Source organism: Diprion similis, chromosome 11 (assembly GCF_021155765.1).
Source record: "Diprion similis isolate iyDipSimi1 chromosome 11, iyDipSimi1.1, whole genome shotgun sequence".
Classification (NCBI taxonomy): domain Eukaryota; kingdom Metazoa; phylum Arthropoda; class Insecta; order Hymenoptera; family Diprionidae; genus Diprion; species Diprion similis.
In genome coordinates this window covers 290998-318085 of record NC_060115.1, presented here as the reverse complement: position 1 = coordinate 318085, position 27088 = coordinate 290998, and the positions used below count along the sequence as shown (strand labels likewise).

The window sequence follows — 27088 nt, the reverse complement described above, 5'->3', positions numbered from 1 at the left end:
ATCCACTGAAGGTGGAGAGAGGGCTTGGAGATATCTGACGTGCCTTTGCCAACTACAAAGCGATCCATTCCACCTGATCGGGATCGGGAACCAATTGGCATCGCTTCCCCTGCGGCTTGAGCGGTTTAGAGAAATTGTAATTCCAACTACGAATTCGCCACCGGATAGAACCAGTTGTTGAATTCTTCGAATAGACGCGGTGCCAAGATTCCCGAAACGCCGTGTACTTCCTACTGGCATAGTTTTTTTTTTCATTGCTTTTTTCTCTTAATTTTGTTTTTATCGAAATCCGATTGCCCAGGAATTGAAAACCAGTTTATGTAGTACCTAAAAAGTTCCTGGCGCGTATATACACTTATGCACTATACATGCCTAGTGTACGTACATATATACTCGCGGGTAATTAGCTAGGCTGAAAATTGAACGAGTGCAGTAACGCGTATCAGGTTAAAAGTTTACCGTTTAAAAAGTGGAAAAGTTTCGATTGGATCTTAACCACAGTTCCCTCTTCGGTTCAGTTACCTAAGTTTAAGCTCGCAGAAAGCTAATGCGGTGGGCGGGTGGCGCCGACATTGTACTTACAGACTTAAGTTTAGCAAGTCCCGTAAATCGGGTATTTGAAATAAAAATCGCGTCTCTTTTCCCGCGAATTTGCTTGGCTCGATGTAAATTTCTTTTACGCCGGTCATTTGGTATTTACACCCGCGATAAATAAACGGAAACCTGAAACCCGGTTCTCAAGTCTTCTTCGAGGTTTCGAGAACGGCTTCAAAGCAGAACGTATTTCCATGTTATTTGATAATTTTCAGTTTCTCTCACCTTACCCGCTTTTCTCAGATTTTCATATTTCACCTCCCTCTTTTCGTATACGCGTCGTTGTTCCTTCATCTTCTACTCGACACCCGGCTGGCTGCTGCTAGGAAAAAATTTACGGTTTTAAGGGTCAGGACCTGGCCCTCGCCGGCGCTGACGGATAATTTCAATAAAGACGCGGGAATGCGTCTAGAAGTGCGCAAAAGTACCGTGCACGCCTCGAGGGCTTGCCTCTGCTGCCCGGTTTGGCCTGATATCTGGAAAGGATGTGCCGCAAGAGTGCCCCCCCCCCCCCGCCCTTTTTCCTCTATTAAATTTCCCTACCAGCCGTAAGGTAATATACGTATATATGTAGGTAGGTACACTACACGTCCCTGTGTATTACGCCTATAAATATATTATATAATAGTCGGGGCGGAACAGAGTAGAAAATTCACCTTAAACCCAAGTAAATTCCCCGGTCTTGCCTCGGTAATAGCCCGGGACTTACGTACCCATAACTAATGGGTATTTAGCAGCCCACGCCAGTCGTTCGCCGAGCGATCCGTAATACGCGGACCGACGAGGTCGGTATAAAGGAAAATATGGAAGGCTGTGGGATGATTTGAAAAAAGGAAGGATGCCCACTCCTCTTTCCTTCGCAGGAAATGAATTAGCTCAAATTAAGCTATCCTTTATTTCACCTCGTTCCTAACGCCGAATGAAATAAAGATTTCCGTGCCTCGAATCTGCAGCCAGCAGATTAGACTGATGATTAGACTCTCAACCCCATTAGATTCGTTCTTTCAGGCGACAGCCGATTTTTCAAATATCTTTTGTCGAGTTCCTACCGTCTGCCGCTCGTCACCTGATACCAAAGTGGCTTTGATAAGCACAAATTTTAATGGTGACCAGCGTACCGTTGGGATTTGATTCAGTCCGCCCGTTTCTGCCATTAACACCCTTCAATGAATTTCATCCGTTTAATTCCCTCTCCCCCTTCCGTCTCTCGATTACCTACCTAGGACGGAAGTACCAAAACTCGCATTTGATTCCTGGCAATTTTTCAGCAACGCCGCACCGATTCGAATTAATCCGAGAGCTATAGGTGCTCGTTTGTATTAGTGGCGGGGGGTCAGACAAATCCTTTGATGTGAGCTTCAAAATCCGGTTATACACCGTACAGTTTTTCGTCCGGCCGCCCGGATAATCGCCCGCGTCACTAATGGATAGAGAAAAACCGAGATTTAAATCTATCAAATCAAATTATCCGTTTTCGAATGTAATGCGTAGCCTGCACGCTTTGACGCGTGTGTTGAAAACTTGACAAACGGTGCTGACGCTTTAGATTTTTCACGAAATTTCTCGGTTAGGCCAGGCGTCTTATCCTGAGGCGTCCTGTTTTCTCCGTCCCATCCCTTTGAAAGTTTCTTACTCCAGCAGCGCCGTCCTTCTCCCTTCGGACTTTGATAATATTAATATCGGTTTCAGCTACCAGAGTACTATCAAAAACTATCCTCGTTCCCCAAAGATAATGGAACGTTTAACTGATTGGCGGCGATGTGTGTATACTGTATAGGCGTCAAATTGTGTGGAGAGTGCCTTATTTTTAGTAGCTGAATTTCAGACAATCCTAAGATTCAAAGTAACGATTTTTTCTCAACTTGCATCATTGAAATAACGTTACTAACTTCAATCTCGTAAAAGTAAATTAAAAATACAAGTCCCTTACGGCGGCAACATTAAAATAATAATTCAAGTCTGTTACAGCGGCAATAAGAAACGATATAGAATAACTAGACCCTCATAAAGTCATAAAAATATATCCGAAGATCCATACAAACACCATCTCTCACATTCTTTGACCTCCCTGTTTAAAAACAGTGTTGACGGGAAAGAAAGGGGAATTTCCAATCCAAACTAGACGCCCCCTACACCTTACTCTGGAAATGAAGTTATGAAAAAATCATACAAGAAGGAAATGAAATGAACGGTTCCAAAGAAATGTTACGTAATAACTGGTCGTGGAGATGAGGAACTCTCATTATACACTTGAAGTCGGTTACATTAACAGGACTTGAGACGCAATGTTACTCAAGTGCGATGATAGAACCACGACTCATTAACGCACTCGACCCAACGACGATGTCTATTGCTACAATCTCTTTCCTGGTGCACAGCGATTCACCTGGCATGGAGAGCAGCAATCCGTTTTTTGCTCCCTCGTTCTCTCTCCTCTCTCTGGGTTCCTTCCCCGTCCCCGGATTCGACTCATGCAGCGGTCGTTGGTCGGCCAGCGCCACTTTCTTATTTATCATTTCGTATTGCTTTCAATTCCTCCTGCTGCTGCGGAGCTCAAATTAATTAGTCGCAAGGTTATGCGGTGTCGAGCTTTTTAATGATAAACTATACATCCATCCTCCTGTATACAATTATTGTTGTTGTTGTTGATGTTGTTGCCGTTGTTGTTGTTATTCTCGTTATTGTTCGTTATCGTCACATGGGACGAGGAGCGATTATCTTGATAATTTGTCGACTACGTGAGGATTTTTTTTTCTACACGTTCGTTCTTCTCTCTCCTCGGTTTTTGTTCCGGATTTTCAAGTCCCGCGGGTATGGTGGAGGTGAACACCAAAACATTCGTTCGTACTTGGAGAACGGTGAAAATTTAACCCTGTTATTATAATCATCGGGTGCACGATTATAAGACTTTCAACTCGTTTAAAAAGCAATCCCTCTAATTTTGGTCCCTGGTTTCTTCGTTACCGGGCACAAGGGAAATCGGATAATTGTATTAGCGATGACAGGGAACGAGGCGAGAGAGAAACTCTACAACTAGTTGTACTTACTCTCTCGCTTACTAACCGTCCTCTTATCCCCAAGGCACAATACGCCTGGGTCCTCGGATCCACTGGGTCAAGGGCTCGTTAATTTTGTTGTTTTGGGTTATGGGCCACTACGTATGCATGTACCCGGTTCTGTTATTTCATTAGCCACAATAAATCCGTCACGACGGGGGAAAACCCGGCGTGTCTCCACCATTAAAATTCAATACCGTACTCTTATATTATACCAAATGTCCCACAATATTGCCAATGTGCAGGTAAATTCATCATTAATGAAATGCTACGATTGATTAAAAAAATAAGCAGTATCTTCGAAAATTTCTTGCCAACCAATTTTTCTTTAAACTCGTCAAAGACATTGACGACAATTTATAGGAATAAATCTAAGGCAGCTTAACATTCGCGCTAGTATATAAATCCTGGGTTGAAATCAAAAGAGATTGCGGATGGGGTCAACGGGAGGAGCGAAAGAGCCATAATCGCGATTCCTGGTATCACATAGGGTAATTAACTCGCTCCGTAAATAACCTTGCAATTTGGGATCGTATAACAGCAGTGGCAATTAAGAGGAATTATCGTCGCTGTGGGCGTGTGTCTATTGGCAATATAGGCACGTATACGCACCTCTCCTCCCTACTCCTTGCTGAAATGCTCGTCGAGTAGTTTTAAGCAGCTTACGTCACATCGCATTGTATTTTATACTACGTATTCTCTTCTCTTCCGCTTTTAAAATAATATATCTGCTGCTGTGGCGGGTTGAGGAGATCGTTTTTGCAGATTCCGAAGCGTGTATGCGCGCCAGCTATTACACGTCGACATGTCGGTATACGATACGTAAGAATTCACGGGCCGGCTTTTCAGCCCAGACGTACAGTTACGTAGGTATTACCCGCTTTACGAATTATCCATAAAGTTAACTGAACGTAAATTATTGCGGGTCAATGTGAAGCCATTACTGTACTGTATACCTACGCAACCTACACCTGGTGTGGGGAGAAAGGTGCAGATTTTTTGCCCGTCATTTTCATTATTTCAATGAACAAGTACGCTAATGTTTATCGAATGAAAATTTTGTCCCGAATACGGCGTGTAATTTTCACCTCTTGGACTCACATTACGGGCCAAATTTGTATCTGCGTCGCGTGTATAACACTTTATAGGCGTTCTACGGAGGAGGAGAAAAATTTTTACGCAGTGGTGGAGTTTTTTCTCTTGTTATTTTAACACCTCCGTATTATAGTATACGTATACGTGGCGAAGAAAGCATACACGCTTCCTCTCTGTCTTATCAATTTCCACGCACCGCGCTCGTTAAAAAAGTTACAGAGAAGGAACAAAAATTTGTGTTGTACGAAAATCCTCCCGGATGACAAGCGCCGGCTTTACGGCCATGTAAAACATGCTCGACTCATTTTATTCCCTCGGTGAAAAATCAGGTATTCATAAGCTCGCTATTACTGGGGAAACGAAAAAAAACTCTTATTACCACTTTTGAAGCATCAAATCTGTTTGTTTCTTATTTTCGCGTTATCCGTCCCACGCCAAATTGAATACTGACGTTGTGTACGAAAATATCATATATGCACTGCAACACGTTCGGCCTCCTGGCCGGAAGGATTCGAGTCACGTGACTGCAGACACACGGACTGACGAACACTTTGGACGGCATTGGCGGTCGCACACGGACAGACGACGACTAATCCTTTTCGTCACTCGTTTCGTTTGAGCATATTCATCGTAAAGCGCGCGGCTCAATCACTTTACGCGGCGTTAGCCTTATCGTTATGGCAAAGCGCCTCTCGTAAAAGCTTTCATAATTTCGTTCTCCGAATTAGAGGCACATAGAACACATCAAAATTCACTCTTAGCTGACGATGAGATAAACAGTATAAGAATACATTGTTACGAATGGAATCATAACCAAGGAATCGCGCATAATTTGGATTTTACCGTCGTACCGGGAATTATTAACGCATGCTTTTGAGGTGTAGCAACGACCAAATTAAAAATCCAAGTCTGTCAATTCCAGCAACGGTGGGCAATCGTCTGCGTCAGTTTGCTTTTTTTGCTAGCCTAGCTCACAAATTGACAGAACTCGCGCATTCTCTCCTGCTTCATAGCGCAACGCCTTTAGACAAACAAATTTAATGTAATTACCATCGTTATCATTTGGGGAGAAAAACTTCCAGCGGCGGAGTGAATTCACGAGCATGTCGCTCTAGAATCCTGGTGATCGTTGCAGTGCCATATAACATGGAGATATATAGAAAGAGTGAAAAAGAAAGATTACGCTCGCTCTTTTGATCTCGCAAGCTTCGGAGAACTCGAAAGCTTTCCCCTTACGCACAATCGTACACCTATGCATGTGTCCGTGTATAAATATTACGTATACCTATGAGAATTCATCCATCCACTCGACGTTGCTGTAAGGCTGCCTGAAGGAACACGCCTTCCCTGTGCTCAGATTTTTTCTGAGCAAAAGATTCCGGGGCCCGATGCCAAACCCTGCGAGGAGGTGAAGTTTCAGCCGGAACGGACCATAGTCGGAGATAACATCCGTAATTATAAAATTCCGAAGCGTAACTTTTTACCCTCGTGCAGTCGGCTCGTGAATCTTCGCTCCGAGCCGCAGCCGAGGAACTCGAACCGCGCCCGCGACTTTTCTGCAACTTTTTATCTTCCTGTGAGGCGGAACCCTTCAGGATGACGCAGCAGGGTGAAATCGAGGCTGTAGTTTCTTGCCGGCACGGCTTTGTGCATGTGTGGGAAATTATCTCGCCGACGATTACAGCCCTGCTGCTGCTGATGCGGCAGGATCAGCGTCGCGTCGCGTCTCCTCCTCGCGGTTTATACCTACGTTGTGCTCCTGCAACTGCGGGAATATTTCCCGGAGCATGGAGGATTCCACCTAGGGCAGGTATATCAATGACTGTCCAACGTATGAAATAGAGCGCATTCACCGCGGTGCGTTTCACGGTACTGTCCAACAGATTTATGGCCCCTCGATTGCGGTTCGGTTAGGTATACCTACAGCCGAGAGTCAGCCGGTTTCCGCCACTTCCTCATCCTCCTTTGCGTCTCCATCGCCCCTTCATCTTGAACGGTACTGATCCAGCCGCGGGGAATTACACTCGTAGAATCTCCAACGAATATCAGCGTGCAGGCATACTCTGCTCAGACTACATACTAACTCACTTGCTGCAATGATCCATCGACGTATGTGCTTTTGTTGCCATAGCAATGTGGAAATTGATCTATGATACACGATCAAGATTCAATAACGATGCGTTATTCCACACGCGGAGGAAGGAATTGTCTACTCGCCCAAATGTCATTCGATTCCATTAAAAAATGCTCTGAACAAGAACCTTTGTTCTCGCGTGAAACCATACTCATTATAATTGACGGAACATTTCTTTGGACGTAGGGTATACTCGATAGTCTTCTTTAGTACCTAAATACAACGATCTTTTTTCACACACACACACACACTGCAGTCCAATGTACAGTGTGAAATCTCTCTCTTCTGTTCACGACTAAACAAAAAGGGTGAAACTTTTTTCTCCCCTTTAACGAAGTTGCCCGCAACTGCCGTAAAAAATATTCATCGTCTAATTGCGAGTCGGAGTTCGCGTATTCACCCGAAATGAGGAGAGCGTTTCAGTTTGCCGAAGACTTTGGCAGCGAGAATTAGGTATATAGAGCTAATAGTAACGGGTTTCTACTGGAGAAATAAGGCGGAAGGGGTGGGATGGGAATGAAGATGACTGCCGATAAGAAGCTGCGGCCGTGTCAAGGGAGGGTCGACCGTCCGGGTGAGGAACACTTTAAAAGGACCTGGGGGCGGAATCGATATTATTACAGCTTAACCTAGGTGGTTGGTAGGCACACACCCTAGTCGGTCGGTCCCTGGTTATTACCCCATCGTAAAGTCGCCGGTAAATATAAATTCGTTAAGATTTACAGCCGAAGCTTAACGATTCCCGTGCACAGCACAGCACGGCAGACATCAGAAATTCATCCCCCCTCGAACCTACGTTACAAACGGTCCTCCTCTCGTACGGCATATGTAGGTACAACGCCCGAGGATCGAGTGAGACGTTAACTCGAATGAGATGATCCCACCTTCACAGGTGATAACGGAAGCCCCTCGCGTCGTAACTGTTGCGCCACGTGGCAGCGAAGAGGCGTGTACTTCTGACGTTTCAATATAACTCCGAGTAGTGATTACGTTTCAAGGCCTGTTTATTCTCTTCGAGGAAGATACTTATCGGCTACGAAATATCATTTAACTCTCGGCCTTACTTCTCAAATTATCCGCATCTATGGACGTGGTGGGTAAGGGCGGTAAATGTGTGCTTTCATCTCAGTATGTGCACAGAATTTAGGTATCCGACTACAATTCACCTATCTGTGTATACATATATTTTCATTCCTTTGTACCGTTGTGAGAACCGACCGCGCGGATGTGGCCGTGTAACCAGACCCAGAGCCACCTGCCCCGCAGAGCACGGCATCATCGCCCGCTCGGGGTGGATGATTGTAATCATAAGCAGGCCGCGCTGTACGCGAGAAGTTTCATTCTTCGTGGATGCGAGAGAGGAACGGAAGAGGTTAAGAAAGAAAGATCGATTGGATCTCGAGCGTGACTTTGAAGTTTAAGCGTGCAGCGACGGCAGCAGAAGCCACCCTCATTCCTCTCTCTCTCCTTCTCACACTCTAACCCGCTCTCCGCTGTAGCTCCTCCACCTCTTCTACTTCGGACAGCCTGCTTCGCTCTGGGAAGTTTATTCGGGTTACCGGGTGAGATACGGAGGGCGATTTCGTGCCGCGAAAAACCAGTCTCTCCCTCTCTCTCTCTCTTTCTCTCTCTCTCTCTCCTCATGTGTGTACGTATGCTTTTCGACGTATGCTGTAATTGAATTTGGGCGAGTTTTCGAGGTGTCAGTATAAAGCATAAAGTATAATGAGTGATTATTTTGATTATTTTATTTTGTATTATCATGTTGTATTGTTACACTTCACCGACCACCTTTGCTTATACCATATTTTATGATTTTTTTTTTTTTTCTTGTATATTCATATATGTCTGTGGTTGCTAGGGGGCATCGCTCCGCAATCAAATAAACACGCATCTATCTATCTATGTATCTATCTATCTACCTGCAGCACCAAATACAGAATTATTGAAAAGCGAGATTGTACGTATAACCGACCCGGCAACAATGACCTCTTTCGTAGACGTACGTGCGTCGGACAATGCGAGAAATGTTTCGAGGACAAACGAAGCTGGGGGATTCGAATACCCGACATCGAGATCAATTCGTAATTACTGCACGTATAGAGGAACGGAATCCAGGGACCGTTTTGCGCTTCCTGCAGCCCCTCTCGGCACTGCAGTGTGGTGTGCAGCTATCCGTGCCACTAGGAAGCGAGCGAGGCATGAAGACGACTAACAAGTATACTATATTCAACTTGTGCGCCATTTCGTTGCACCAAACGAGGAGCCACTCGCTACGGAGAACTGCGGAGATGACAGTGATATGCAAATACACCGAGGACGATGGCAACGACAACGACAACGACAACGAGAACGACAACGACAACGAGAACGGCTGATTACGTCGACACGAACTGACGAGGAGAGTTCCTCGCGGCAAAACTATCATTTATAATAGCAACGCTGAAACGGATCCGAAACGAAAAGATTTCTTCGTCGTAGGTGTGAGACGCAGAGTCGGGAAGATGAACTCACAGGGTCGTGGATCTTGCTGTCCCTGACTTGTAGGCAGACCTACCTATGCGACGGATATCGCGGTTCAAGAATAAGGTACAGCGACGGAAAGGCGTTCACCCGAGACAATCCAACAAGCCTGAAAAGAAACCGTTGAGCACATTCGGTGACACCTAATGCAGCCGGCGGGGAGACGGTACCGCTGGACTTGCGCCAATTCCGAGTCAATTTCTCTCTTGACAAACTGCCCGACTCTGTACGACTACAACGAACAGTGCAGAGAAGGGCTAATTCGTTGGAGTAAATTTTATAAATCATGGATCGGATTCAGCAGGCAGTTGGCAGCTCTTACTCTGACTATATCGCAGGATTGAAATACGATCTTTGCAAGGCTGCCCCGTTTCTTCTATAATATACGTATAAACGATGCATAGATTCTGTAATCCGGCATACGGGCATACAGAGGTGTGTGTGTGTGTGTGTGTGTGTGTTTGTTTGTACATATTTACTACGGTTTTTAAGCGCGAGTAAGAAATTTGGCCGTGAGCCACGGTGGTACGTCTGTGCGTTGCAGAGCGCCGGTTCCGCGTGTCTTGGACTTTCTGCTCTCTCTCGCTTCTGTCGAAATATCGCATCGGTAGGTACAGCTTGTGAATTATTCGCGTGTGCATCGGTTCTGCACCGGGGCTCGTTTCTCACAGGTAAGCATATATGTTTGGCAGACTGCTTTAACCAGGGCGAAGTCAATTAGACAAAAGAGTCACATCTGTTCGCGTGTGCGTGCGCGCGTGTGAGAACTGCGGGTGAGCTGTATAACTCTAGAGGAAGTAAATTAGAACGCCAAACGCAAAGCCAGCCATGGAAATCTGCTTGGACAAACCCTGAGGAGAGAGGACCACCGCGGCCGCTCGGGCTTCTTGTAGACCCTGCAAAGTACCTTGGTACGAATGGGCTTTTACACACTACGATTGTTCCTTCAACCGGTGTACGTCTGCGTATGTCTCGTTAACGGTAAATTACGTCACCACTTCACACCCGTGTATCTAACTAATTGCTTTATCAAATCGACCAGTCGATATAGAGCGTAAAAACCTCCCGCAGTTTTCGTTCAATACTCTCATTGTCTGCGGTACACCTAGATGCAAATATTCTACGTGATTTCCTGCAAGAAAATTAACAGAATCGATCACTGAGTTACTCCTCAGTAATTTCTGTGTTCATTCGATTACGCTTTTCTTCGATATAGTGAAAACCGACTCTTGTTAGCAAGAAGGAAATGAATATTGTATCAAAGGGAACGCTTAGTCGTAGAACTCGTTATTTGCTACTACTCTGTATTAAGAGCCGCGAAATACCTCTGGCACTTTAAGACGCGCAATATCGTAGCTACGTATTCATCTCGACCTCCTTCTAAGCGTATCAAAGGTTCACTTCGTAGTACGAGAAATGGAAACATCTTAATTTATCTCTTTTTCATTATTTTCAACAAATCATCTCTGCGTAAATTGCGAAATAGCTATAGACGAGTAACAGTGTAGATTTTTTTTTTGTTATCATACAAATTTCACTGCAAATTCTGCCTAAATGTATAGAGATAGGTATTACCATTCCGTAAATATATTCTTGAGTGTAATGTGTGATCCCGGTTATATTTCCGTTTCATTTTTACGACAGTGATGAACTTCGGTTATATATACAATATATATATATATATATATATATATAAATAAAGTTATCTAGAGTTTTCTTCCATTAGACGGAGTGTTGAACTAGAAGTAATACTCGGTTCCTTCCAGGTTTATTCTCAAGCCTTCGGGGGGAGGGGGAGGGGGGGGGGGAGGGGGAGGGGGGGGGAGGGTTCAATATACAGCAGGGCGTGGAAATCGTGTAAGCGGAAACAGTGCAAATTTTCATCCAACGGTGTGAATTTCAATCACGCTATATACTCGTAGACATTTTACCACACGACACGTCGTATTCATTCGATGCCGGCTGTTCGTTGTTTTGCGAGAAAGAGAAAATAGTGTAACACGCCCACCGATTTCCCTATCGCAGATATTCGTATACCAATGCACCTTTGAATCACTCTTCAAAATTGCATTACACAATATCGCTTTATTACCGTTTTGTAATATTTTTGCGATGCGCAGTGCTTCGCGATAAAATATCATCAGGGATAACGAGATTCCGAGGGTGGCCTTACATCGAATTTGAAACGCTGTCAGACTTTAGAAATTTTCTACACTAGACGGGAATGGCAGATGACGGCGGTGCGGGAAAAAAAAATGGAAAGGGTCGTGGACCATCGTTTCGAAACGCGTTATAGGTAGGAAGGTGGAATTCACGATGAAATGGATTCTCTTTTCGTTTCGTCTTTTCTCTCTCTGCTGCGTCATGTCTTATTGCGTGGCTTTGGCCACGGCGACAGCCTAAGAAAAAAAAGGAGGCTGACACGTGTGGCTATGGGGCAGGGGGAATTGAAGATCCTTCTATAAATCAACGACGCCTTTAATCTCGTTCACAGATGAAAGAAAGACACGATCAATTCGAACGTAGAACTGGCCGCATCACCCATGTCGTCGTCACAACAGACAGGACGACGATTTTTAAACCACTCGTTATCTTTCCACGACGTCTAATCATTTCCTGACCTGCGTATATATGCAATCAAAATTAGGTACCCTGTATTTCATCTTTTCGCAATTTTCCGATTTCATGTATTTCTTACTCCGTCATTGAGAAACACTTCAGGCGATTTGGCCAATTTGCCGGCGCAAACCTTCACGACCCTACATGTTCTGTGTAAAAATACGGCGCAGTGTTTCGTGGCATGGATGAATGAAAACTGGGATTTCGTATAAAGTGCCAAATCCGCAATCCTTGGTCAACATCGTCAGAGAACGTGGTCGAATGGTCCGTAATTTAACACCATATTTTTGGTTTTGAAAGAAATTTGTCTCGCTGTGCTCTTGATATGACCAGCGTGACTTTAACAATGACTGGCAGCTCAAAAATCGTCGATCACTATTGGTTTCGGTGATAAGAAGCTGCTTCACAGTGGTGTTGAAGATGCTTGTGGGGGACATCTTGAAGTGATGAAGCAGAAGTCAGCAGAAGATTCCCAGCAGATAATTATATACGTGTTGCCTGGAAGAAAGTCGCGTAGGAGTATAGGCAGCTGACCGATTTGGTTTTGTTGTCTCGGGTATATTTCTGTACGTAATTTATTAATACACGTCTATCGCGTCTATCAAGCCAGTAAAAAATTCAGAGTCCGTAAAAATCTAATGAAACATTATGTGATTGAGCTTAATTTTATGAAACCCATCTGTTCCAAACATGGAGAATTGTCGAAAAAGTGCAAATTCCAATTTTTAAAAACACATGATAAATAATGAGAAGTTTTTCCGACACTCTGAATTGACGACTTGGTAGTCAAATTTGATAATTGGATCATTTGTTCTTCCGAAGTTGATTCGTATTGAATGACAAAAAAATCTGTAATCCATTCAAATTCCAGTTCTTAATTTTTCTGAAGTTTCAATCATTCAGTTCTTCCGCATGCTGCTTCTCTTTCTCTACAAGAAAAAAAAGAAAAAACAAGCAGTCACTTCTTTTTTACGCCCACATTTCACCCCATTAGCTTTGTTTAATGCATAAACGACGTCCTAATAATTTGCTGTCTCTTTTCTTTGTCTTCCTTCCCTATCCCCCTCCGCCCTTTTTCTCACCGGTTCATTTTCGTAAGTACACTCTGTTCTACTTGCAACGTTGACTGACTGAGATTCTTATGACAAATATGACTGCTTACACAGACTTGCGTGAAAATTTTATATTGTAAAAATATTTTTCATTATCCATCGGTATCACGAATCTACTTCGAAAATCTGAATATCTTATTTTTTGCATTCTCGCGGCTTGTCAAAATCAGGAAATTGAACCAATCAGGACCAAATTAATGATGAAGCGAGCGTTAATGGAATGTGAATTGATTTCCTTCTCCCCCTACGATTATTTCATTCTCTCTGGTGGCTTTATCGCTTTACGCGGTTAGCGAAAAACCGACCCTCGTTACCCAACCGTCCCACCGCACCCGTAGCTAATGCCGGTGTTTTGTCATGCAAACAAAAACCAACCTTTACTCCCAATCTGTATACTTGGGGTTAAGACAGGTGAATAGGTGTGAGCTACAAGTATAGCTAGCAGACACCTTTGTAACCTATCCGTAAATTAGTGAATAAAGTTTCCCGGATTTCAGGACGCGCACCGCGGTCGAATTCGCGTGTCTTATCCACGAGCTTTCCCTGCTGTTTATTTACATTTTTGTCGCTGCAAGCTCACCATTTTTTTTTTTTTTCTCATATCGCACTGAAAATTATTGCAGTAACAGCTTGGCATTTGATTAAAATTTATCTGCTATGTTATTTTCCTCCTGGGTGATGTTCATCCGATACACGAGATTTTCTTACCCGGCAAAAAAATGTGAAATACAAACTGGATGCAATTGTCTCGAGGTTGAGAAATGTTTTTAAAATATCCAAATTATCCTGAACCGGCGTCGCACAGAAGGAAATAGCTGCGGGAAATTCTGCACAACAAGATCTTCGTTTGTGGTTTCTTGCAGCTTTGAATTCCCAGTTATTATACTACACGCGCTATTCATGACATTGGCCTCATTGTTGTCGTATCGTATAAAGAATAATGAACAAATAAATTCTGACAATGAGTCGCGTCTGTAATACGGACATCGCAACACTACACCTCAAATACGGAACGTCGCATTGTGAGGTTTAACTTGTCGTCCGCTCCACCTCCGGAAAGATCAATTTTTACAAAAATTCGCTTTTACACAAAGAGCGCAAGCAGGAGAGAGAATCGCGGCATGCGGAAATCGAAAAGCTTGAAAGGAAATTAAAAGCGCTTCACTTGAATTAGAAGAGAAGAAGGTGTGTAGGTTAGTCTCTTTTCATCTTCTTCTCCGCATGAACACTCATCAAATTCGTTATCCAAGCTTGATCGGTTAGGAGATGAGTTCGGTTTTACAAGAATAAGACGATCGATTCTTATTCAGGGTGAAACGAATAAACCACATTACACTTTCTTATTTTTTTACAAAATATTGCACGGGTATAGTTACAACGATGATTTGTATTTTTTTTCCTGAAGAACGACGAAACATATACCGTTATAATCATCTCTTTAAAGTATTGAAAAAACTTGCAGAGCTTTTCTCGAGCAATGTTGTAACGCGTGAAGGGTGCAACGGTTTCAGGAATGCGAATAAACGCGTGGGGCGTTTTCTTAACGGGAAATAAGCGAGAAAAACGTTTCTTGCTTAATTAATTACGCAGCGACGCTTGGCCGCGATGCGTAATTTTGCGTTGGATCAGTCGATTGATCCCCTCGTTACCTTTTTCTCGGAGTTTGCGCGGTGCCGCGACGACACCGTCGGAGGCTCAGGACGTCGACACCGGCGAGAAGCCGAAGTTCATAAATACCCCGAACCACAACCATTAATATCCCGTTGCGAGTATAATAATGCCAGCCGGCGGCCGCAGGGTGGATGGGTGGGGAAGAATTGCGCGGGATTCTTCCGTTTCCGTAACAATTAACGAATCATTTGTTTCCCCGTTAATATCCCTCGACGCTCCTCATTCACCGGGTGAAGGGAAAAAAAAAAAATTTATCATTTGCGTTTCAGTGCACCTTTTCACCGACTCACGCTCGCTGCAATTTTCATCTCCCTTTCATTTACTGCTTTTAAGCTTTCACTCAACGTCATCGCCTCCCTTTGTCTCTCGAATTTTCCTACCGCTGCAGCAGCAGTAGGGTTAGTTCCGCCGGGAATTCATTCCGATCGTCATTCGGAAGTTAAAAACAAAGAAAAAATGGAATACCTTTGTCCAACCCTCGCTTTTGAGTCGCCTAATTAATCAACGCTTAATTATATTGTGCCTAAATTAAATAGATAGATTTTCAGATCGGAAATCGGGCAGACCGCCTCAAGCAAGTTCACCTCCTAATCCCAAAATTGATTATATTCGTTCGATTGAACAGCGCACTGATCATTCTTTCGCACTTGGAAGAATTCTCTCTTCTGCAGATTTTCGTCAATCACACCAGCCGACCTTGTCGCTGAATCTGACATTCGCCCTTATAGCTATGAACGTTCCATGTCGACCGTGCACAGCGTTTGTCAATTTAACGGGTCTCGTGACCGGAAATTAAGACTCGGAGTAGAATTTGCGACGACTCTGAACGATGCAGGAGCGAATTTCCACGGTGGTGTGAACCCACCTTGATCGTGCAATTATTTCGTAGGGCTGACGTGGATGGAGATGTATTCGTTCGATTTCACGTTTTGCACTCAGCGTTTTGTATTCTTTTTCAATGACAGACACGATTCATTTTCAGTAATATCTTCTATGGAATTAAACTGAAAATAATCCCATCCGACACTTGGCTAATTATGTATTATAATTTTTGAATTTCCGTATTCCATAATCGGGTGATGCATCAAGAGATTGAAATACTGTGTACAGATCGGACATAGAAGAGGGCTAAGAAAACCCGTGTAGTAGGGAAGTTTTAAAAAATATTCAAAGGAAAAAAAGAAGAAACTGAACGCAACAACGAAATCGCGACAGCAAAGAGTCGACGTTGAACTAGAAGTTGAAATAGACGTTGAAAGAAAGCGTGACTCGTGGGAAATAAGGAGCAATAAAGCGACGTAGGAGGAAGCAGCCATCGTCTTATGTTAGCTGGCCGTCGTCTGTGCGGTGTCTCGTGACTTCCATTAGTCGGACAGCGGGGCTGCGCAGTCGAAAAGACGACGAATAAATCGCACAAAACCTGCCCTTAGACAAACGTATGAAAAGATCTCCCGTGAAATCGACTAATGGTTTCGCATGTCGCAAGCTTTCCCGCAGAGTGAAGCGAATGAACCGTTATTCCACCCTCTCTCAGTCTCATTTCCCTTACATCCTCGCAACTCCAAGTCAGTCTCTCTCCTAGAAGGTTTTCCGTTTTAATTATTTTCTTCACCCTGAAAGATTTCCCTGTTTGTTACACATTTCCTACGTCCAAAGTTGGCGTTGAAAAAAGTGAATGAAAAAAACGGAAGCTTACATTTAATTGTAGCGGACACGTTAATGAAGAGAAATGAAGAAAGAGAAGTCAATCCCCGTTAGAACACAAAAAAACCGAGCCCTTTGAAAAGCTTCACGAACAGTTACAAGCTAAGACGAACGAATATTTTCCTGCGGGCATATCCTGAATGGAAAGCTCCAAATGGAAGAGCAGAAGGCTTGAGCGAGGATAACAACAGAGAGCGCTGCGGCAAGTGCACTACAACGATCGCGGGAACGGAAACAATACGCAACACTATCTTTGTTCGTTGCATTGATGCGCTGCATGCCGGCGAAGGATTTAACTCTTTAATCGTTTCGGCACGCCACGCCGATGTCACATATCTATAAGGTCACAGACTAGATGGCCATCTGCTGTAAGTGCGCTTCGAGCACCGGCGCCGGCATTTACAACTTGACATTCAACGCGCCCCGCTAACAAACGATTTTCACCCCTCATCTAACCTCCGAGCAAAGGCTCATATATGTATATGTATGCATATTTCTTATATATTAAATTCACAAATCCTTGCCGCCCGAAAGAATGATGTTCATGACTTTCTTCGCATCTCTCACTCTTCTTAGCTTCAACTTTTTGTCTCTGTGCAGTTTCAAGGAACCGGAATAAACTCAAATTTTCACGTCCGACCTTGCGTCTTCCGCTCTGCACACTCAAAACGCCGAATTCGGTAACAAGAAGTGCGTGTGATATAACAATGTTTCACCAGTTTCCTTCTAACGAATTACTGTGATCAAGAAATGAATGCTCGTTGTGTCAAGGCTCCTGATGTTGTATGAAAGCGAATAATCGACACTGATTGAAACAAGGCTTTGCTTCACCCCTGTTACAGTCGTTCAATCCCGAGTGCGTAAGTAACGGCTTTTACCTTGACGGGTTTAAAATCGAAGTCGAACTTCTTTAACAATAATTATTTCGGTACGGCGAAGTTTTGTCAGTTTGCTGTCAAATTCGGCAGTTGTTCCGGGCTGAGGAAAAATCTGGCATACCTACATGGATTAGAATCTGGACGGAAGAGAGAACGGTTGATTCCGAGACCAATATATGTATATGAGGGCAGGAGAAGAATGAGGAGGGCGATGGTCGTATTTCGCGGAAATACGTGTATCCCCGACGTTTAGGGGACTGGAGAGACGTCTCGCTCGGACAAAGGGTGATTGTGTTCGCCAAGCCTCGCCTTAACGCTGCGTGAAATGCCTAGACTACACGCCAGGGGTTCCAGTCCCCATTTCACCCGAAAGCTATGTACCTCGAAACTGGCAAACATATCCGGCCGAATTGGCTCTCGGAAAAGAATCGATGTGAAAAGAGTAATGTAGAAAAAAATCGATGTAACTGCTTTGCTAACAATAACGCGCAATTAACTGAGATCATATTTTTCTAACCGGTCTCTAATTCATACGAAGATTCTATGTTACACCGAACCTCATACAAAACATAGAGAACGAATCTATGGACAATTTCTAATAAATTTAGAGACAGTGGATACTGGAAGAATTATTTCCCTTTTTTGACGCAGATCTGAACACGCACTTCAAACGGATAGATTGATCCCAATTTGTAGTTATGAAGAACATAAGGTGAACTCGTTTCCCTTATTATTCGATGTAAATGGTAAAGGAGTTCCCCCCAAACATCCGTAATATAACGACAAAGTGAAACACATGCAATTTCTGTTGATCCCTCTTCTTCGTCCCGCAGCTCGGGGGACAGGATGATGAAGGCAAGGTTAGGTTAGGTTTTATCTTACTTATTGAATGCGCCCGATTCGAAATAAGCATCGGGAGTACAAAACAAAAAGTGAATCTCCCCACGGGAAAGAGAAACGATAGCTAAACAGCCCAGCGGATCTCCCTGAGTAGTTTCCCATGTTTCAATTTCCCAAATCTTTTTCACCTTAGAGTAGGGAGAAAATTGTAAACCTTCCCTGCCATTCTCCATCCTCTCTCCTTTCGGACCGACGGGGATAGGCACCTACCGCGGGTGAAATTATCTCACCTGCTTTCAAGGTGAATGAAGATTATGGGTCAGGTTGAGACAGGTCGATAAAATCGTTGCAGCAGTTCATTTCGCCGGTGAATCACGCCCTCGCCTCGGTATATTAAAGTCACGTCGGATAAGGTGTATAAGTCACATCTTCACATCTTCAGACCCCTCAGCTCGTTCTCCTTTTTAGCATTTCGCTCTCATCACGGCGAAAAACTCGGACCCGTAAGAATTGATTATAAAGGAGGAGGATGCCGGGATCAACCCCCGGCGGATAATCCAGGCACTACGCTTCTGTGATCCATCATAATTCGTAAACCCGGTGACACGTTTCCCACCCCGTCCCTCGCATATCCATCGGTACCTGCCCTTTCACCACCCTCCCAATCCTCTTCCCACATACCCGCTCGTTTAACCCCCTTGGCATTCAGACGCCGATTCACGCTCGGCTACCAATCACTCACCACTCCCTTACGGAGGGCCGACCAGCGACCTACCCGAACCTCCCCATGACCCGCGTCGTATAACCGAGAGACACACCCAGGAAGAGACTCGGTCTGAGACGTAGGACGCACGTCCATCCGGTCGCCGGAAGCTCGTCGAAAATCAATCACTTGCCGATTCCATTCGAGACTTCGAGGACCGAGTCTCGTCTCATCGCGAAGCTGCATGATCCTCCGATCGTCGAGTATGATGAACTTTTCTCGATGATTGACACGAGCCGCAGTCTATTTTCGGGTCTTTCGTCGTCCCGTTTTCCGCGAATCGCATGCAAGCTAATGGATTTGGACGTAGTCGGCAGTTGCACCGGTATTAGTCGATGCCTGTGCGTAATGCTGTGCTTGAGGGGAGAAACCCTATCTTATCGTAACGTGAACTCGTAAAGAGTGACAAGAGACGTGAATCCAATGTACCTTCATCCGGATAAAGGCCGGGCGTGCCTATTTGTTAACTCATTTAATAACCCAGTTTATTTTTCCACTCCTACATAACCACGCGAGTAAACAATCCGAACCCCCTCCCACACAGCGAGTGTCGCCCTACAAGCCCTGCCACGTCTTCCTCCTACGCACCCAACTTCCCTTCCTCCCGAAGCATTTTTCCCCCTTGCTTTACGGGATGTTGCAGTAATTTGCAAGCATATTGGATTTCGCGGCATAACGAGAATCACCCTGTGGGAAATCACGTCGTGTCTCTTCTTCGTCGTCACTCGGCTGCTTCGCCATTCTCCGACAGCTTTTGTCGATTTCGACATTTCTGGGTGAATTCGCAGTACCAGTGAAGCGCGATTCGTTCCCAACACGTTCGACTAGCGGGAAAATAGGCAAAAAATATCGTCAAGTGCCGAGTGCAGCGAGTCGATGAGATCGGATCATAAAATGGGCGATGTAGGCAGTTGAGATATAGAATTTCCGTGGTCCCTTCCGCTTCTCTTCCACTATCCGATCTCCGTCTCTTCCCTCGTAGCTCGCGCCCGCCATGGCTTGCGTCGGCCCATCAATAACGCCTTCTCCCTATTCCGGCCGGGAGCCTCGGCTGCAGCACCGGTTTCAGGATGACGGTGCTGGCGAAAGGGCCGGGCGATAGTCGGCTTGTTTGCTCTTGGGAAAGAAAAGCTCGCGAAGTATTTTCAAACCCTGCGTATCGCTCGCGGGCACTGTTAGTTAAATGTTAAAACATAACAAAAATCTTACACGCAGAAGAAACGCGACGATAAAGACCCTCGAAGCGACATGAAAAACAAGCTTTTTGACATTGACGAAAAATTCAGCGTTTAATCTCGAATGATAAGGTTTCTATCAATTCTTGTTATCACAAGTCAATTCAACGACATTATTGTATCGTTGATTAATTCTTCATTCGTGCTTCCATTATATTACCATCTGTGGGGCTGATAGAGAGCTTCGTCGTTATACCGGAACGGAATGTTCAAGTCAAGCCCGTGATTTACAGTCGTTCCGACCCTCTTGTCTTTCGGCGTAACGAAAATATGCAGTATTTCAGTTATTTTACTGGTTTTTCCCTGTTGGTTTTTTTTCCTCTTCTCTTCTCGTTTTCTTATCTTTTTTTTCTTACTTACATTGGTACATTTTTTCTTTTTGGTTGTTTGGTCACTTTCCTGCAACGGAGAAGGCATTGGATATATTCTGTCGTTAAGGTTCAATATTTCAATATAACCATGAAGCATAAATCATGCGAATGTGTGTTCTTATTTTGGAAATTTTTCATGAAGCTTCGTTAAAATGTGTAATATTTTTTGATATTGGATTCGTTTTAATTCTCATTTACTTTTCTCTGTTACAGGTAAGCATGCAGCTCTCGACACAACCACACTCATAAAATAACGCGTCGTCGTCAACGATTGCGTGAGTAAATATCATTTCACTTTGAATCGGCGCAAGAAATCGTTTCAAAGTTTAATAATGACGGAAGTACGAAATTACGTGTAATGGATATTGTACTTCGTATAAGTATAATTCTTGTGAGAATTTATTTTTAAAGTTTTCCACCACCCGACGACAGTTTCCTATGTTTCTCGTAAATTCTTATTCACAAACAAAAGAGGGAACGAGTCTTATGCGTATTTTCAAGTTCAACGCTACACATACCACGAATGACAAACTGCACACCTCAGAAGCCGGTTATACTTAGTTATACATATATATACACACCTGCGAATATCGCCAGCGTAAACGAAATTAACTTCTAACCCCCATTGGCTTCGGGGTGTTGAAGTATGTAGGTAATTGCCGCTCTCGTGATTAGGTATCCAAGATAAAATGGCGTCGCTAAAATTTACAAAAGAACACGCAATAATTAATTTTCCTTCGAAGTTTTCACCCTTGAAGTTCGGCGATTATATTTATGATACACAAATACTTACTTACATAACCTTGGCTTGTATACACAAGTCTTTTTTTTTTTTAAGTAAAAAAATTTTTGCCTTCACTTCAATTATGAAACTCTTCCATGCATCTAACGTCTGTGAATTCAATTGTGACCGTGACGATGTGAAGAAAATATTCGTGTTTTTTGCCACATTTTTTTAAATTTTTTTCATCTCCTCGTTTCGCACGTGCTATTTTTCTCTGATTTCAGTTTCATCCTTTCCTTACTCATTCCGTGCGACACGGACCAAAGTTCATATATTTCGTTGTTGAAAGAGCGCTTTCGATATTTGTCTTTGAAAAAGAAAGATCCCAGGGGCTATTGAGCTCAGTGACCCGAGGTTATAAAGTATCGAAAAATATTTTGATTGCTTTCATAATTGTTTAATGATTTCATACAAATATTATACACATTGACTGTCGCGCAAAGTATGAAAAATGATCAATTCGTATATTCAAGACTGTAATGAGCAGCAAAACAAGATTAACACTAGTAATGATTTGGTGGAAAACAAAATCATTTAAAAATCATAAACTTTCAATCTTTGGACGATTTATCGTTTGAATAAATATTCATCTCGTCTCCTTATCCGCCCTATTCCTTGCGGTCGGAAATTTGCGTTCCAAACGAGACGGGTCACCCGGAAGTGGCTCGGGTTGAAAAGGAAGAAATTTTCGTCCCTCGGATCCGCGTTAGCCACATTTTTGTATCCGATATTTGTTGTGAGTAGGCATACCTGTATGCAACAATTTTGCCGTGAAAATTATCGGCGGGGGGAGGGGGGGGGGGGGGGGTATGCAAATTATACGGATCAGGCCTACCGGGCAGGATCTCTTCTTTCCGCTTACTTCGAAAACGTTGTCGTATCCAACAATCGAACCAAACCAAACCCAGCGGGTCTGACCTAAGAACCAGCCAATCAAAACGCTACCCCAAAACAAAGGGTGCGAATGTGGGGTGGTTCATCGTCAGCAAAAGTTTCCATCTCTCTATGTATAAGGAAACTTGCATACTCACCCGAAAAAGGACCCAGTGTCAACGTGACGCGGTTATCGGGGTGTGAAAAGAAATCAAGTAAAATATAATCACGATGCCACTCGTGCATATTACATAAAGTACTGCGCGGCCTCTCCGTGTGCCTTGAAAATTTTTGTCAAAAATAATATCGTGATTTAATTCGAACGCTTCGATTTGTTGCAAATTCTCACAAATACTTTCTTCATTTGTTATTGGAGAATGGAGCTAATCGCAATTAATTGGAAAGATGAACACGCACCTACCCAGCCTGGTTATCGACAAGAAAGAGAATCAGAAAAATGTCGACTTGATAAGATCGTCGAGAGATTTTCCAATCATATTTGCAACTTCATCATCACTTGCGGGGAAAAAACGCCCGAAAACATTAAAGCAAACTCGTTTCAATCAACCAACCTGACAAGCAAAAAAGTTGTAAGAGTGAGTCCGGCTCCGCTGTTTAAAAGTAAGCTCATACTGTGAACGACTTGCAATTCAGCTTCCTGTGGGACAGCGCGACCCTCTGGGGCTCGTACCGCCGTCCATCGGCACCCTCGGGACCTCCGGACTGCATGAATTGCGTTCGAAAGTGGGATCGCACGAGCGAAGGGCAGCAATATCTGGCACCCTCTCATCTGAAAGTCGCAGAGTATAATCGCGGTGCATCATGCATTTGTGGGAGAGAGGCTGAACTCGATTCCTTTAACGAGGCGCCGGGGGATGCAGCGAATGAGTCACTACGCCGGAGGGTGGACGTGATGCTGGATTAGCGATGCCTAGGGGTGGAATTCCGAGGAACAAATTTGTGACGCGTGGCATTGCCCCGATAAAGTAGAAGCCTCGCCCTGTCTAGCGGGGCAATTTTTAACACGGATTCGAAGATCGTTCAGAATTTCCAAACGGGACGAGCGGCGCGCGTCGCCGTTATCAACGGAGTCAATAAGGGACATGCGAATCATGCGTATACTCGCGAAAACTTGTCGAGGAAAATTACACCATGGTCCCCCTCGGGGGCAATATCGGGTGTTGACGTAGTCGCCGCAAGCCCGCGCGAATTAGGTACAACCTGTGTGGGGAAAAGGCACTTAGCCAGCGTGCAGGAGCATCTGCGATTCTGTACTCGGATTGGCCGTCGGGGGAAGAAGCGGAGAGGAAACAAGAAGGTGGGCTGCCATTGGCGTAGCTGTGGGACCGGAACTTGAGGCCTAAAATCCAACGCGATGCGACGTCCTGCAGGCTGGGTGAGAAAAGTTTTGCCATTTATCGAGCGGAGCCGGCAGATTTAATAAAATCGTGGCGGAAAGGGGGGGGGGGGGGGGGGGGGCTTTGGGAAACTTGACGCTAGTTCGCCTTCTGAATACCGACCTGTACCCTCCTCGCTTCCGTTACACAACCCCTCCTTGCATCTTATTAATCGTTAAGGATCGGCCGGCTCACCGCTCCGCGACGAAAAGTTTGAGAGGACTTTTTGACGTGCTACCTACAAACTCATTTAGGCTCCTGCAACCGGGTGGCTCGACTTACCCACACCCTGGAGGTGGCGGTTTTAAGTTCTCATGCCGAGCATCGTGATCGGGAATTACGAGTGCCAAGCTTCGCCGATGGACGAGTAAGAGGGAGAACTTCGACGAAGATGATGGGGTAGTATCCGGTTCACTCAACATCTTCCGTTGACGATCGCTACGACTAAACAGGAATCTATGAAATGATAATTTGGGGAAAGTTATACGACGCGTTCTACTTATATTTCGCGCGTTTGCGTATCGGTTAGGACGCTTAGGTATCAATAATTCACCGGGCTAGCAAATTTTAGTGCTAATACATTTGCGGCAAGAATCTTAGACGTCGAAGCAAGAAGCTCTCATTGCAACAGCTAAAGTTTTGCAAGTGTAGCTAAGTGGAATTCTAGTTTAGCGAGCCCGTTAGTTATACTAGTGAAATTCTAGCTGTTGCTGATGAATTTATTCTTCTGCGACTATATTAACAGTTATAATAGTTATAGTAGTGAAATTTTAGCTGTTGCTGATGAATTTGTTCTTCTGTGACTATATTAACACTGAAATTGTCCGGTCGAACGAATTATTATTTTTCCATGTATATCAGCCGAATCGGAGTGATTTTTCTTCACCGCGAATAAATATTTACGGGAAATTCTTCGGCAGTAAATTGACGGAGAAAAACTCATGGCCGGAAGTTGGTTCTTGTATCTTGGGGTTCCCGGAAACTATAGAGTTGAGCAGAGGGGCTCAAGGGTGGAAAGTTGTGTATTTCTCGTGGCGAATCCCGTCGCATAGCCTCGCTCGTAACTCAAACAGAAAAGCTCGTCTCGGCGGAAGCATTGGATAATTCACTTATAACCTCGAGCTTTGTCAATAATCACTGATAAATGGAACTTTGCGCGCTGACCCACGTTGGCCGCGTATTTTCACGTGTATTTGCGTGCCTTGTTGCGCAGGGAATTTTTGCAATGGCGCGAATAACAAGGAGAAGGGAACACTGTGGGAAATTTCGGAATAAAATTACGCTCACAATCTCATTTTCTATAATCATCCAATTCCTTCCTTCGGATGCAATTTCTGTTCTTTTATCGCGCTGCGCCGACGGTCGGTGGTTGAAAGAGGCGAGATTTGAAAGGCTGCGAGAAGGATGGAGGAAAAATACGAATCAGAAGGTGAATTTTACTGTTTCTTTCTGCCCGCTTTCACTCGACCGCCTGAGAATTCGTCCGAGGCAGAGTGCGACGAGGTGGAGAATCGCCCCGTTTTAATTTCGTTCAGACCGTAGCATCGATCGCGGTGTAACAATTATTTAAATTCATTGAGATTGCGTTGCTTGTGCGCTGTACAGAACGTTACGGTTTTTTTTTCTCAATCACGAAGAAGAACGATTTCTAACAGAATCGTTTTTTCTCGAGACTAATTGAACCGCCAGCTGTGTGTTTGAACAAGCCTTGGTTTAAAATATCGTATGTCGTCCCCCACCTGACTTCCGGCGCGTTCTTGTATTACGATACACCGACGTTTTGCATCTCCGTCATAAACTTCGACACCTAAACGTCTCTGCCACAGCTGCCACGTCTAATTGTCTCATAAACACTTTGTAAAACTAATTATGACGTTTACCCAACCGCGTGTATAATCGATCGTTGTACTTGCGGTTTGCGAGTCCAGCGTATAAAAATAATATCAAGAATAATAACAAATCGACAAAGAAATAAAACAAAATGAACATTTCCGTATAAGCTGAGAAATTATTTTTGTACCACCGCGGTGGATTTGTGAAACGACATAATTGAGCTCTGACCCATCTGTGTTCCGAAATGAATCCGTACGTATCATGTGTGTATTATATTTGCAAATAACGAAAACGTGTCGGGGGGCCGCAATTTCACTCACAGTGGGTTATATGCGGGTTGTGTATTTTTCCCCGAGGAAATAATACCCGTACGTAGGTACATACGTGCAGTCCGTTATTTCTCGTTTGTTATATCGATGCTAGGATAAATGGCGCTCTATTGGTAATACGTATGATTCATCCACACTTGTGCCACGGTGCAGACACGGGAGGAAATCGTTGTGTAGACTGGGATTGAGAGTTTATTTTTATTTCACATGTGCATTTTTTTTTCTTCCAACTCTTTCCGTGGAGACATCAGGTGGTGGACCAGTGTCTCGAGTTGCACAGAGACAGACAATATAATAGGGATGATACGACATCGGTTTTACGAATTTTCCCCCGGCTTAAGCCGCAGCCATAGCTAAAGTATCGAAAATTGACGTGAGAGTAAGATCAGCGGTGCCACCCGCGGATGTTCACTCGTTGAATTCAAATGAGCACCCAGCACCTGAAGGATTTACCTCGAGCCTTTTACGTATTCACCATCCGATTTAACTAAGCCTCTATCGCCCATCCATGCCACCCATTCCTCCCTGCAACTCTTCGTTTACCACGATATCGCTGTATATTTTCTCCGCCAGCGCCGTTTTGTAATCGCAATTTATGTCTCGACCGATTTTAACTATATACGCGCACCCAACCGTCACGCAATTTTTTAAGGACCCGTTTCTCTCTCTCTCTCTCTCTCTCTCTCTCTGTCTCCCTCCGTTTCTCTCTCTTTTTCTTTCTCAATTACTTCGCGAATCGCTCTTTCTCGCAGTTAAATAATCCGCGAAAGAAAAATAAAAATTAACATCGACTGATCGCGGGATCAACTAATATGCAGCTATTCGCTTTTTTGCCACAGCCATAACAAATTCTATTCCATGTTTTCCATCTGAATCGACTAGTTTTATTTAGACGTGAGTCGATTTTGCCGCTCTTCCGAATCATGAAATAGCACTCTTAAAACGATGAAGTTGGGTAAATTTGTGCGTGGTTGGCGACCCGCGGTGCTCGCTCTCGACTGTTGGCAGTAATTGGTGTGTACGGGACTGAAAATTGTAACCAGGTTACCAAGAGCAACAGCAAGTCCCGAATAACGCGAGGGTTCCATCGACGGTGATAAATAACGCAGGTATGTATTATATTCAGAGATTGAGGGGGGAGAGAGTGGCCAGGGCGTTAAAACGACGGAGGGAGCGGGCGTTGACGATTCGACAAAGGGATCGTCATTATTCAATTGTCAAACGAAAGCGTTTGCGATAATTGTCACCCCGTGTACACGCAGATTTCAGCGCCGTCT

The 27088-nt window shown here is 44.2% G+C and overlaps 1 protein-coding gene across 7 annotated transcripts in view; it reads left to right on the top strand.

The window, feature by feature from the left end:
• LOC124412594 (fat-like cadherin-related tumor suppressor homolog) overlaps nucleotides 1-27088 on the top strand; it is a 144349-nt gene that overhangs the window by 48302 nt on the left and 68959 nt on the right. The window lies entirely within an intron of this gene.